This window comes from Tasmannia lanceolata, unplaced genomic scaffold, assembly GCF_043159265.1.
Source record: "Tasmannia lanceolata isolate RefF3 unplaced genomic scaffold, GAP_Taslan_0.1 ptg000020l, whole genome shotgun sequence".
Classification (NCBI taxonomy): domain Eukaryota; kingdom Viridiplantae; phylum Streptophyta; class Magnoliopsida; order Canellales; family Winteraceae; genus Tasmannia; species Tasmannia lanceolata.
In genome coordinates, this window is record NW_027518697.1 from 4,504,845 (window position 1) to 4,518,120 (window position 13,276).

The window sequence follows — 13,276 nt, forward strand, 5'->3', positions numbered from 1 at the left end:
GTCAGTCCTATCATCATAGGGGTTAGGATTTTATCCAACCTCTCATCAAATCTTGTGTTTTTTCTATCCGCTCTTGTAAGGTATAGGATGCTGTCCAACCCTTGCAGAGTTGTTATTCTGTTCATTTTCCCTCCGCAAAGCATAGGATGCTGTCCAACCTTTGCGGGATATCAGGAGTCTGTCTTCCCCTTATGATGATAGGATTTGTCTCCCTTGAGTCAAAAACACTTAAAAACAACAAAAACATCTGAAAAACCAAAAATCTCAAAAATCTTGAGTCATTAGGAGTAGTTAGGAAATCTGTTTCGAACTACGTTGGCTTGATCCTCTTCCACGAGGTACGTAGTGCAGCTTGAGATTCTTATCTCAGGTCCAGCCAAACCTTTGTAAATAAATCATTTACCCATTTTAGAAAAAAATACCAAAAATCTTCAAAACCTTGTTTTTCAACAAGATCTTCCTCTAGAGTTAGGAGTTTGTCCTAGATAAAGAGTTTTAGAGTTTTGAGTTTGTCTTTGATGTGTTGTGTGGTTTGTTTGTGTTTGTGTTAGAGTTAGGAGTTTGTCCTAGAGTTATAGGAGCGCCTCCGTCCGGTCAGTTGGCGATTCATATCGCCGACTGATGATTAAGTCTTGGATACGCTAGTGATCCCATTGTTTCCCTTAGGGCGTACAGCCTAGCTACACTTAGATTATAGGAATCACCTGCATTAGCTTAGGACTAACCTGCATTTAGTTAGGGCATATAGGGTGTCCTAAAATCTACAATCCATTGGAATTTAAATAATCACACAAGAAGCTTTAAGAACTAGTCCGGTCTTTTAGATCGAGTCTAGGTGTGGACCCCAATCCGAAGAGGTAGTGAGGTGAGGGAAACTAGTCCCTACACCATCCTCTGGATCATCCACGTGAATGGAGAGCTCTACCAAGGAACTCTCAAAACGGATGCCACCCTCATAGCATAGCACGAGTGGCGATATAAAAAGAAAGAGATATGTCTCGATCCGGAACCGAGGTTCGAAACCGAGACATACCTGAAATAAACTCAGAGTCGCCATCCATGGATATGCCATGGAACTCTAAAATCAAATCCTCTGTGCAATGGATAACCAGAAATATATATGGGTTCGTGCCTGGTTACGAATGGGGAAGGTCTGAGAGCACCCCCAATTCGTCCGAGTACAAGCACTTGGTCTCTTATGCCATTTTTATTAACTTCAAAGAAGTTTGGGTAAAAATCATGTGAAATGGGAACAATCCTCAGGACTCGTCTACTTAAGCATGCATTTCCTGAGGATAAAAATAATAAACACCTATAAAATAAAATGAAAGATGTGCCACCTAAGCATAGCTAGGTTATGAGTGACAAGCCTAATGGGTGTCTAAGTTCTGATGTGCAAACACATGCAAGCTACAGCAAAAGGTATAGGATCGGTACGAGAAAGTAAGAAAACACATCAAAACATATAATAACAACATAATAAATCCTAAGACTCTAAATTATTAGCCCGAGTCCTCGGATGGTCTGGTATTCATCCAAAGAAGCCTACGTATCCCCGCCTCCACGAGAATCAAGGCAACGTAGTTCTTCGCGCCTATTCTAAGCTATGATGCCTAAGATACCTAGCCCTCTATCCTAAACTCGATCTAAAAGACCGGACCAATTATTAAAGTTTATTGTACGATTATTTAAATTCCAGTGAATTGTGGATTTTAAGACACCCTATATGCCCTAACTAAATGCAGATTAGCCCTAGGCTAATGCAGGTGGTTCCTACAACCTATGTGTAACTAGGCTGTATTTCCTAAGGAAAACAAAGGGTGGACTAGCGTATCCTACTCTAGTCATCACTCGGCGATGTGGATCGCCGACTGACCGGACGGAGGCGCTCCTATAACTCTAGGACAGACCCCTAACTCTAAAACAATCACAAACAAGCACACAAAAAAACAAAGAATCAAGCAACCTAACAAAAGAAAATCCTAACTCTAAAACTCTCTATCTAGGAGAAACTCCTAACTCTAGAGGAAGATCTTTTGAAAACAAGATTAGAAAGGTTGCTTATTCAAAGAAAAAGATTTTAAAATGTTATTTACAAAAGGTTTGGCTGGACTTGGGATATAAATCCCGAGCTGCGCTACGTACCTCGTGGGAGAGGATCAAGCCAACGTAGTTCGAAACGAACTCTCAAAATAACAAACACTTACAGCAAATCAACTATTTTTTATGTTTTAAATTTCTAATGTTTTTTGAATTTTTAAAATATTCGATGTTTTTGGATTTTAAAACTTTTTCCAATGCTTTTGAAGTTTTAAAGTGTTTTTTCACCCTTTTGGTCAAAGACCTAAGGGAAAATACAAAGAAAAACCCTAGGGCCAAACCCTAAAGCCAACAGGGAAAACCCCTAAACCAAGTAAACTAACGCCAAAGGCGAAGGAATGATCTAAGATCACAAGCGAGCACAGCTCTCCGAAGAAGACAAATGAGTTAAAGACTCCCTAACCAGAACAAATGAGTCAAAGACTCCTTAACAAGAACAAACGAGTCAAAGACTCTCTAATAACACCAACTAAGAGATGAAAGCGTCAAAGACGAATGAGTCAAAGACTAGCCTGAAAGAGAACGAAACACGAGTCAAAGACTCCACTAATAACAACACAAAGGAAGCAACCGAGTCAAAGACTCTCTAATAAAAGCAACTAGAGGATAAAAGAGTCAAAAACTCTCTAAAGATACTGCAAAAGGAAAGGCGAGTCAAAGACTCTCCAATAAATCCAACTGAAAGAACAAATGAGTCGAAGACTCTCTAGAAAAACTGCGAAAGAGATAAATGAGTCAAAGACTCTCTAATAACAACACCAAAGGAATAAATGGACCAAAGATTCTCTAAAAGAAATGGAAACACGATTCAAAGACTCTCTAAGAGAGACGAAAACACGAGTCAAGGACTCCAATGACAACAACTAAAGGATATACGAGTCAAAGACTCTCTAAGAGATGGAAACACGAGTCAAAGACTCCACTAATGCTAATTAAAGGATAAATGAGTCAAAGACTCTCTAATAACACTACATTAAAGACAAAATGAGTCAAAGACTCTCCTAATAACACCACCTAAAAGGCGAATGAGTCAAAGACTCTCTAATCAAGGGCTGACTCCTATGCGAAAGGACTACCGAATAAGGAGAGACTCACAAGCAAAAAGAATAAGAGACCTTGTGCATATTTGGCAAAGGTAAAAACATCCAGCCGGGCCGGACAGCTACCTAGCCCTCAGGGTGCAACAAATGTGCAACCCAATACCCATAAGGGTAGGGGTATGAAGCCAAGCCGAGTAGGGTGTTCTTCCAAAACCAAACGGCGCACTCTAATAACACCATCTAAAGGATGAATGAGTCAAAGACTCTCTAATCAAGGCTGACTCCTATGCGAATGGACTATCGACTAAGGAGAAGCTTACAAGCAAAAGGAATAAGAGACCTTGTGCACATTTGGCAAAGGTAAAACACCCAACCGGGCCGGACAGCTACCTAGCCATCAGGGTGCAGCAAATGTGCAACCCAATACCCATAAGGGTAGGGGTATGAAGCCAAGCCGAGTAGGGTGTTCTCCCAAAACCAAACGACGCACAAAGAGGAGGGTTAGCAAGAGAATGAGACTGGGCAAGTCTCCTATATACAAAGGAGGGGTATGCAACTTGGACTGAGCAAGTCCCCTAAGGATGGGCTTGGGCTAGCGCCTTCATCGCCCGAAGTCACAACACTGGAATAAAGTCCCTGGCTTTATTTTATCCATGCTAGAGTACATCAATGATTTTTGGAAAAAAAAAAAAAAAAAAAAAAAAAAAGCTTAAATGAGCTGAACTTATGCCTATAATAAAAGGATGATTCACAGCTATATTCTAAAAGCATTTATCACATAGTTTCTCAAGTTTCTGGACCTGACCTAATGAAAATGAGGGAGGCAAACCCAAAGATGAAATCAAATGCCATGAAACTAGGCAGATTTTACAATTATCTAAAAAAAAATACAGCTTTTCAGACTTGGTAGTGTTACCTGTACTGTGACAGAATAAAGAATAACCCAAAGGATACTGTCATCAATACAGTCACTGTCTTTGAAGAGTGTAAGATTATTATTCAAATAAGGCACTTTGCAATTATTAATATCAACATCAAATGATGAAGTGCCAAATCTGTTCTCCTTCAGTATAATGACATTTTGTTTTATTAAAACATAGAAATAAAACATGTTCTCGAAGAAAGTGATGCCCCTAATCTTTGCATGAATATCAAAAGGGGTACAAAAATTAGTTGAAGATGGGTAACTTCAAACAAGAAAATCCATGAAGTAAGATGTGTAACTGGGGATATAGAAAAATTAATATGATGTAATGTAATGAGGAAATTTTAGTACTGCCATCTCACATACCCTCGGATATACTCACTGGTCACACACATATATATATACATTCACTCATAGGCAGACATGATCACATACATACATAGACTTCCACACTCACAATCACATGCACACACTCTCACATACCCATACATTCGTTGGCACGTACACTCACACAAATACATACATACATACTTAGGTACTTTTGACTAAGGAACCTGTATAAACACTTCCATAGTGAGAATATAAGCATTGCTATGTTATAGTGAGCAGACCCTCGCTAAATGTCAGCAAGTAAAACAATTTGAACTCACAAGTGAGGGACCTTGGTGTAGCCATTCAAACAAACAGTTAATGTTTTCTTAGAATAAAATGCACAAAACGAACAGAACATGCTCCAATCCAAAGTTGAAACCAATTATCTGAAGCATTTTAAACGTTTCAAGCATCTTGACTGACCATGTAAAGATTAAACTAATCGCATTTAAACTAATCACATCAAGAGGGAACTGAGTATTGAGAGCACCATTTTAACACTATTATCTGAGGCTTACAATAATTCTCATCCAGTTGTATTCTTTTTAAATTACCCTACTTTAAATATGTAATTTATTTAAAGCAACTACAATGGAAAATAGAATAGCCATTCTTAATCATCCATCCATTCATGCCAAGATAAATTCCAACTCAATGTCTCAAGTATATTGATTATGACACCAGGCTGTTATGAGGAAGCTAAAAAAATAATAATGACAAATGGCCCGATTTTGTGACACTGGTAACATCTAATTCAAACATCTGTCATCAGCAGGCTGCGAACTATCAAATATTGGAAAATAAATTCTGATTCATTTAATAGCTGGCAAACAAGAATTCCTTGACTTTCGTGTACAACACCAAGATAGCACCATACGAATAGCCATAAGAATAAAATTTCAACACTTTGATTGAACTCAATTGTGAAAGCGGCTCATGAATAGAAACAATCGATCAAACATAAGCCATATAAGAATATTTGTAGATGACAATTGTCCTTAAGGCATTATCTCAGGCAGCATGCATATATGATTTTGTTTCGGAAATGCCATTCCCAAACTAAAATTCTAGACATTAAACTCTATTGCTAGAAGCGATATCCTTTCAACCTTTGACTATCGTATTCACTAAAACCCAAAGCTCATGGATATCAACCAATAAAGCACGCAATTTTAACATCAGTTCATGTACATGCACAACATCAAATCCATATTCTAGCATTTCACTACTCCATTTGTAAATTCATTATACAAACAGATTTCAACTAAAATGAAATTTACAACAAAGTGTTTCCATTACCCATTGCTACAGGCATGGGCACTTGATCAGCAATAACAAAGGTGGAAACCTCTCCTTGGGGAGCGAGGGATTGATTAGGAGTGGAAATTGCATTGGGTGGAATCGGTGGCTGGTAACAAGGAGCTGGATATTGGTAATGTTGGGGAAATAGTTACAATGGCAGTGGGGTTATTTCAAAACTTGTTATGCCCCCTGCTACAGTCTCATTTCCTCCTAGTTGCCACATAATCTCAAACATTTATGACAATTGTCGAGCATAATTCTAATGTGAAACCAATTCATTACAATGCCTAAACCAAGACGATCCAATATGGCAATGGTATCAGGTTTTGCACAAAATCAATGTAAAAATTACTTTCAACAGTGCAAACATTTAATCCAAGGTGTTTGAAAACACATTAATACATGAGCTCTGATATGAAACCTGTGCAAACATAAATGACTCTCTATAATGATTTAAATGCAAAGCCTACCCACTATTAAATGAACTCCACAGATCACATAATTACATCCACACATCCAACAATGAATAACTGGGAAATTTGCCACAAATTACAAAAGATTTATCACAGAATCCAAACAAGGAGCTAAATCATTTACTATTAACCGAATATTACATGAAAACAGACCTGGATTATAGAAAAAGTATCACAAGTTTTGACCAAAAATTATGACCATGTACCACCAAATAAAGATTGCAAAGAAGACTTTCATCTACAGACCAAATTCTTATATATTTCTGATCAACTACAACATCATAATATAAAATCTCATTCAAGATCACACAGCTCAAGCAAAAGATCAAATGAAACTAAAACATGTAGAATAAAATGAAAATCAGCAATCAAGATGAAGATAATGTGCAAGAACAGTAAAAATAAAATGAAATTATAAGCGATTACCAAATGAGAGTACTCAAGCTCGAATAGAGATTATGAGACTTGATCTGATCTGATGCCTTAATCGACTCCTCCCTTCTCCTTCTTGAGAATCAGATCTTGCAAAATCCCTTTTTAACACAGACAAACCTCAGATCTTTCAAGATCCGAGCATATCTCCCTAAAATTCTATTTAATGCCCTAAAATAACCATAGCTCCTTTGATTCCAGGAGATCTTGCACGACTAGGGTTAGAGAAAATGAAAATAAGCTTTAAAAAGTGATCGGAAAAACTGGAATTCTGGCAATGAGAGTTGGAGAAGATGATTGAAATAGAACCTAACCGTGAAAATGATCGAGAGAATATCCAGATCTGATCGGAAAAGTTGGATTTTCCGACATCCTTGCCGGAAAAATGAATCAAAGAAAAAGGAAGAAGAGTAAGGGTTAGGATTTATTGCAGAGATCTTGAGGTTTATATGGATGGAGTAGATAGGGGATGGATCTCCGGCGGAACCGCCAGAGAAGATGATCGGAGAAGATGAGGTTTAAGGAGAGGGTTTCGGCTGGAGTTGCAGAAAGGGGTTTCGGTTGGGGGTAGAGATCAAGAAGAAGAAGAAGAAGAAGAAGAAGAAGAAGAAGCCGGAGATGGGGGTGATGACGGTGGATGACCGGCGCTCAGATTCCGGCCGATGGATCCGCCGGAGAAGATAAAACCGGTGAGATCTACTCTCTCTCTCCTCTCTCTCTCTCTCTCTCTCTGTGTTTTCAAACGAGAATGAACAGTGATCTTTGTTTTTCTGGTTTTTTTTTTTTTTTATATAAAAAAGGAGGCTGCTGATAATGGCACTACTATTTTTGATGAGGCGCGCGATTCAATAATCGCACTTCCGCCGCTTTGTCTTATTAGGAGAAAAACAAAAAGCCATTATTTGATTTTCAAAAATACACCCCCTCTGCAGATTATTTACCCCCTTTACAGGTTTAAACTACGACACTGTTTCGATCCGTTGGCTGATCAAACAAGCTCGGATTCCAACAAAATTTTACAGGGATCTAAGGGGGACCTTAACCTAGCCTAGGGTTGAATTTGGGGTCCTAATGGGTTGATTTGGCGAGGTTTCGCACCAGCAACACGAACTTGGGTCCGGTCAAAATGGGGTGTCTACACTAGGATAGAGGTCTAGATGTCTTAGGCATCATAGCTTAGAATAGGTACGAAGAACTACGTTGCCTTGATTCTCGTGGAGGCGGGGATACGTAGGCTTCTTTGGATGAACATCAGATCATCTAAAGACTCGGGCCTAGGTATAGATTAGAGTTTTAGGGTTGTATGGTATCGAGTCATTTTCTATGTTTTGCAGTGTTTTCTTACTTTATTACGCAGACCTTATACTTTTTTGGTGTGTCATGCATGTGTTTGTTCATCAGAACTTAGACACCCATTAGGCATGTCACTTATAACCTAGCTATGCTTAGGTGATACATGTTTCTTTTATTTTATCTTGTGTGCCTTTGATTTCATCTCCGAGACATGCATGATTAGATAGACGTCTTCTCGGAGATATTCATTCCCATTTCATATGATTTTCCCCCAAAGCTCTTCAAAATTATTAAGTAAATGGCATAAGAGACCAGGTGTTTGCACTTGGGCGGATGAGGTGCTCTTTAGACCTTCCGAATTCGTAACCAGGCACGAACCTTATTTTATATCTCTGGTTATCCGTTGTAACAGAGCATAGTATGGGATCCAAGGCCCATTTGCCTTTTTCCTTGGATGGCGACTCTTCTTTGTTTAAGGTACGCCTCGAATCTGGGCTAGTCCCCGAATCGAGAGGTATCTCACCTTTTGTATCGCCACTCATGCTGTGAGGGGCACTTCTTTCGAGAGTTCCTTGGTAGAGCTCTCCATTCACGTGGATGATCCTGAGACTTAGTGTGGGGCCCGTTCCCCGCCTCTCTCTCGGATCGGGGTCCACAATAAGTAATTGGAAATCCATAGTGGCAGTTTACTTCACCCCTCCTCAACCTCTCCCCTCCAGTTGGAAGTACCTCGCTTCCCTCTCTGTCTCCCTCAACATGAGCTGGAGGATTTATTCATTTCGAATTCAAAACTCAATTCCAAATCCAAATACAAAATATCTGGTATCCAAACGGGCCCTAAGAGAAATGATTTCAGCGCTCCAATGTTTTGATAAACACGCGCTCCCATGAATGTCGTGTAGTGTTTTAAGGGCTGTCAGGGGAATATTATGGTTCTCAAAAGGCTCTTAAAGCCTTTTAAACACTACACGACAAACATGGGAGCGCATGTTTATCAAAATACTGGAGCGCCGAGATCAATATATTATATTTAATACTAAATTTCGGTCGAAGTTTCTGGAAAACATTATATAATTAAAAATCGAGATTTTTAAGGAAAAAAATGAAATTTCCGCCGAAATAAAGTATCGGTTCGGGTATTTATGATTTCAGTTTTGGTGCTGACGGTCGAAATTTAAAACCATGGAGGTGGGAACTGGGAGACCGTTTCAAAGTCTAAGAACACAACTGTTTCTGGTAAGTCCCTAACTGCCCTTCTTAATGTGCCACTTGTCAAACAAGATATTAATAAGGGAGTAGACATATTCGTGCCTTTTTTTTCTTGGGACAGCCACCTCTGATGTATCTATGACTGCAGAGGGGGTGATTTACTTCACGTGAGAAGGATTCAACGGGCTTGATTGTAACGCACACTCTAGTTGGCTGTCCCGAGTAAAGAAAAAGTTCGAATTTATCTTTTCCCTATTATTTATAACATGTTGTGAAATGCTGGATTGGAAGCAAATGTGAATAGCTGCCTGCTTATCGCAAACTAAGTGGAACATGGAACGTGAACAGCAATCTCTGTTAGTTGATTCAACACTTGCGTCCAACAAATGTATAATATCCTCATGTAACATGAGTTATATCTCTAAGACTCTAATCCTTCCATAAAGTGAAAAATGAAAAGAGAGAGAAGAACATGGCATCCGACGGTCCACATCGACGGTCTATACCGTTCGAGCAATCGACACCGTTGATTCGATATCTGAAAGTTTCGGGAGGCTCGTAAGTGCAGAGCAGATCGTGGCCGTTAATGGGTTATCGGATTCTAAGCGGGTCGAGAGTGGGCAGAGCCTCGTGATTCCGCTCCCATGTGGGTACTTCAACAACAGTAATAACGGCGTTACGACCGTTTATTTGTCGTATGTGGTAGAAAGTGGAGAGAGCTTGAGTAAAATAGCGGTGGATTACGGTACGACGGTAACGGACTTGGTTGCCGTTAACGGGTTGGGGAATCCGTTGTTTATGCCGGAGATATACTCCTCATTCCAATATCAGGTTAGCGAGTGAGATATATACTTTTCCTTAATTTGTGCATATAATAATAGTGATATTGGCACTACCATGGTTTTATAATTTCACAAACTCAACTTGTCTTTTCCTTTTTAATGGGCTTTTGAGAGCTTTTTGGGAACTGTAATAACCTTTTAAATGTGTTTAAATAATAAAAGACGAGCTGAGTTAGTAAAATTATCAAAACATGGTAGTGCCAACATCAGCAGCCATAATAATTTGTCTTTGAATTTACTGAAATGACAAATATGCCCTTTAGAGTCGTCACCTAAAGCAAGGCAAAATTTTCGTTGTGGCATGACCAAAGCAGAATTTATTGTGGCCGGTCTCCATGGGGATAGAAATCCTTGGATAGTCGTTCCTAGGATTGGCTACCGTGTTTGAATAATTTTGTCTTGCATTGGATGAGTTGTTATAAGTAGGGCTGCAACTCGAGCCGGGTTTTACCCGACCCGCATCGACCCGACCCGAAAATAGCCTGGATTGGGTTCAGGTTTCATGGGTTTTGGGTCGAGCCGGGTTGAGCATTCAAAAGCCCGCATGAATCTCGGGTCGAGCTGGGTTTGAAGGGGCCCGACCCGACCCGACCCGACCCGACCCGAGTTACATAAGTTATAGTATGTACATTTTTTTTCTATTGTTAGTTAAAAGTTAAAAGTGAAAACCCACGCACCCACTCTTATTGCGTGTGAGTGTAATTTCTGCTTCTATGAGTTGAGTTGATTCAAGTGTTTGAATCTTGTTTGATTGTAATTACAACATTGTTTGATTACAGCATTGTTTGATTCAAGTGTAATGTGAGTGTAATCACATCATTGTTTGATTCAAGTGTAATGTGAGTGTAATTTCTACTTCTATGAGTTGAGTTGCCTTGCCAAACAAGAATTTTCCTTAAAAAATTGCGTCAACGTGAAAAAACCCGAACCGACCCGAGATTTATCATGGGTAGGGCCGGGTTTGGGAATCGTGGGTTTTCCGAAAAAAAACCCGACCCGAGATATTTCTCGGGTAGGGTTGGGTTCTCCAAAACCCGACCCGCCCGACCCGAGTTGCAGCCCTAGTTATAAGTTGTTCCTATGTTTGGCTATCCTGTTTGAATAATTTTGTGTTGATTAAATCCACAGGATTGGCTATCCTTGTATAGTATACCACTAATCCACGGGGTTGCTCTTAACAAAGTGACAAAAGGATAGCAACCCTATCCGAGAATAAAATATACGCTGGCCTTGATATCTCCATTGATAAAAGCCCCATTAGGGGTCCACTATGGGGATAACAGGCCCGGGTTTAATTCATCATTGGATATACTTGCCATCCTCTGTTGTTCACTTCAATCTTTCTCCTTGCATAAAAAATGAACATACAAGAAAATTTGAAGATAAACATTTTTTTTTTGGGTGGGCATTGAAGATAAACTTATCCAAACAGGATAGCGAATCAAAAGTGGTGCTTACCAAGAAAGAGGAAGAAGGAAGAGATCCTGATTCTTGTCACCACCATAAATTTCTTGGGACTAAACAAGAGCATTCCTCTTAATAAGTGTCAAGAGTTGGTTAGCATCAATCCCTCCCTAGGTAACCAACTTCTAAGTCCCTGTTTTGATTTCAATAATCAGTTTTATTGTTAAAACCATTATCAATGCAAAAATGTAGAATAACAATATGCGGATAAAGGGAGAGTAGATTCTTAAAGAACTTAAAGTTTGACATTTTTAATTGTGGTCATGTGTCGTAAGGGGTAACTTGACTACTGATTTTCTAGTCAGTGATGTTGGAATCAGTTGAAAGCTTTCTTTTCTCCTTACTTTCATGAGTTTTAACTCCTTACTAAGTTACTAGTACTTATACCTCTACCTGCAGCTTGTTCATCTGCAAATCTTGATTTGGTTGGGGAGAGTCTAATTGTTCCAAATGCTACCTATACTCTCACTGCATTTAACTGCGTGGAATGCACTTGTGGACCCCATAATCTAATGTAAGTAAGGCCCTACCTTAGCCCCCACTCCCTCTCACTTATCCCATTCAACACAGCTCTCTACCTATTTATTCCACTGTATTATTTAATCATGTCATGGCAGTCTACGCTGTTTTCCGTCCCCACTAGCCACCGGTTGCTCTCACTTTCAGTGCAAAGGGACCCATCTTTTTATTGGGGACGTTCACGAGGAGCAGACCACGACCGGTTGCAGTGTCACCACATGTTTATATCGTGGCCATAATGGCCACAAAATTCGTAGCAGGTAAGCACCAATAGTTGCATTCATTTTGTCTTGCTTTTAAATTTCTTTTATGGGCGGTCTCAGTACTCAACAAATGTAAACGAGTCTGATTAGAGGTGTTAGCAAAATGAAACCTTTTTTTTTTTTTTTTGTAAAATAAAACGGTTTCGTGGTAGAGTAAAACATAAAGCAAACAAGGATTTTTCTCCTTATAATAAAGAGGAGTCTATGTATTTGTTGGGAGCCAGGTAGAACTCACCATTAAAAGCTAGCCATTAAGGATAGGGTTCCAAAGTACTTACAAGCCCTTGCACATCCATGATCACTTTTCCGACGTGGGGTCTTTGCTTTCGCATGGAACCCCACAGTATAAAAAATTCAAAACAAAGGGGACGTTAATAATCTCAGCTCCCCTCTAAGGTTTAGTTTACAACACTTGGGACTTTAGATACTGACTTCAAATTTTCATTCGAATCCTGAGTGCAGTTTATCAAATTCAACACAGCTTCAATGTTCAGGTATAACCAAATCCATCTCAACGCTAGTTAATTGTACCATAATAAATTTGTATTCTGATCAATGTCATGTGAGCAATTACATTGATTATCAGCGTATTTTGCAGTTAACTACACTCATTCGGTAACTGCTCCTTCACCGTATTCAAAATCAAATCCAATTGTGATTCCAGCAATAGTTGTACCTACGACCAGAAAATCTCCAACTCCAGACTCTAATCCATATCTTACGGCTATTGGATCTAAACCTAGTATTTCTATTGCTGGAGAACCATTTGGACGTGCTTCTTGTATGGGTTTATTGATTTTTGAACTAATTATTTCGACAACTTCATTGTCACCCATTTGAGGCAAACATGTTAGCAGTTAGAATTGTTGTTCATTCTAATATGATTCACCATTTCAAAAAAAAAAAGAACTGTTGTGTTGAAAAATTGTGGGTTTCCTCTTTTTGTTTGTTACTCGGTGTATGTTGTGGGAGAGGAGGGAGTCTGTAGAGAGAAGAAAAGAATCACGGACAAATGTTCAAAAGAAGAAAACAGGAAAGTAAA

The 13,276-nt window shown here is 39.2% G+C and overlaps 1 pseudogene; it reads left to right on the plus strand.

Moving 5' to 3' along the window:
- The first annotated feature begins 7,281 nt into the window (after positions 1–7,281).
- LOC143854845 (lysM domain-containing GPI-anchored protein 1-like) lies at positions 7,282–13,074 on the plus strand (annotated as a pseudogene).
- Positions 13,075–13,276: the final 202 nt, after the last annotated feature.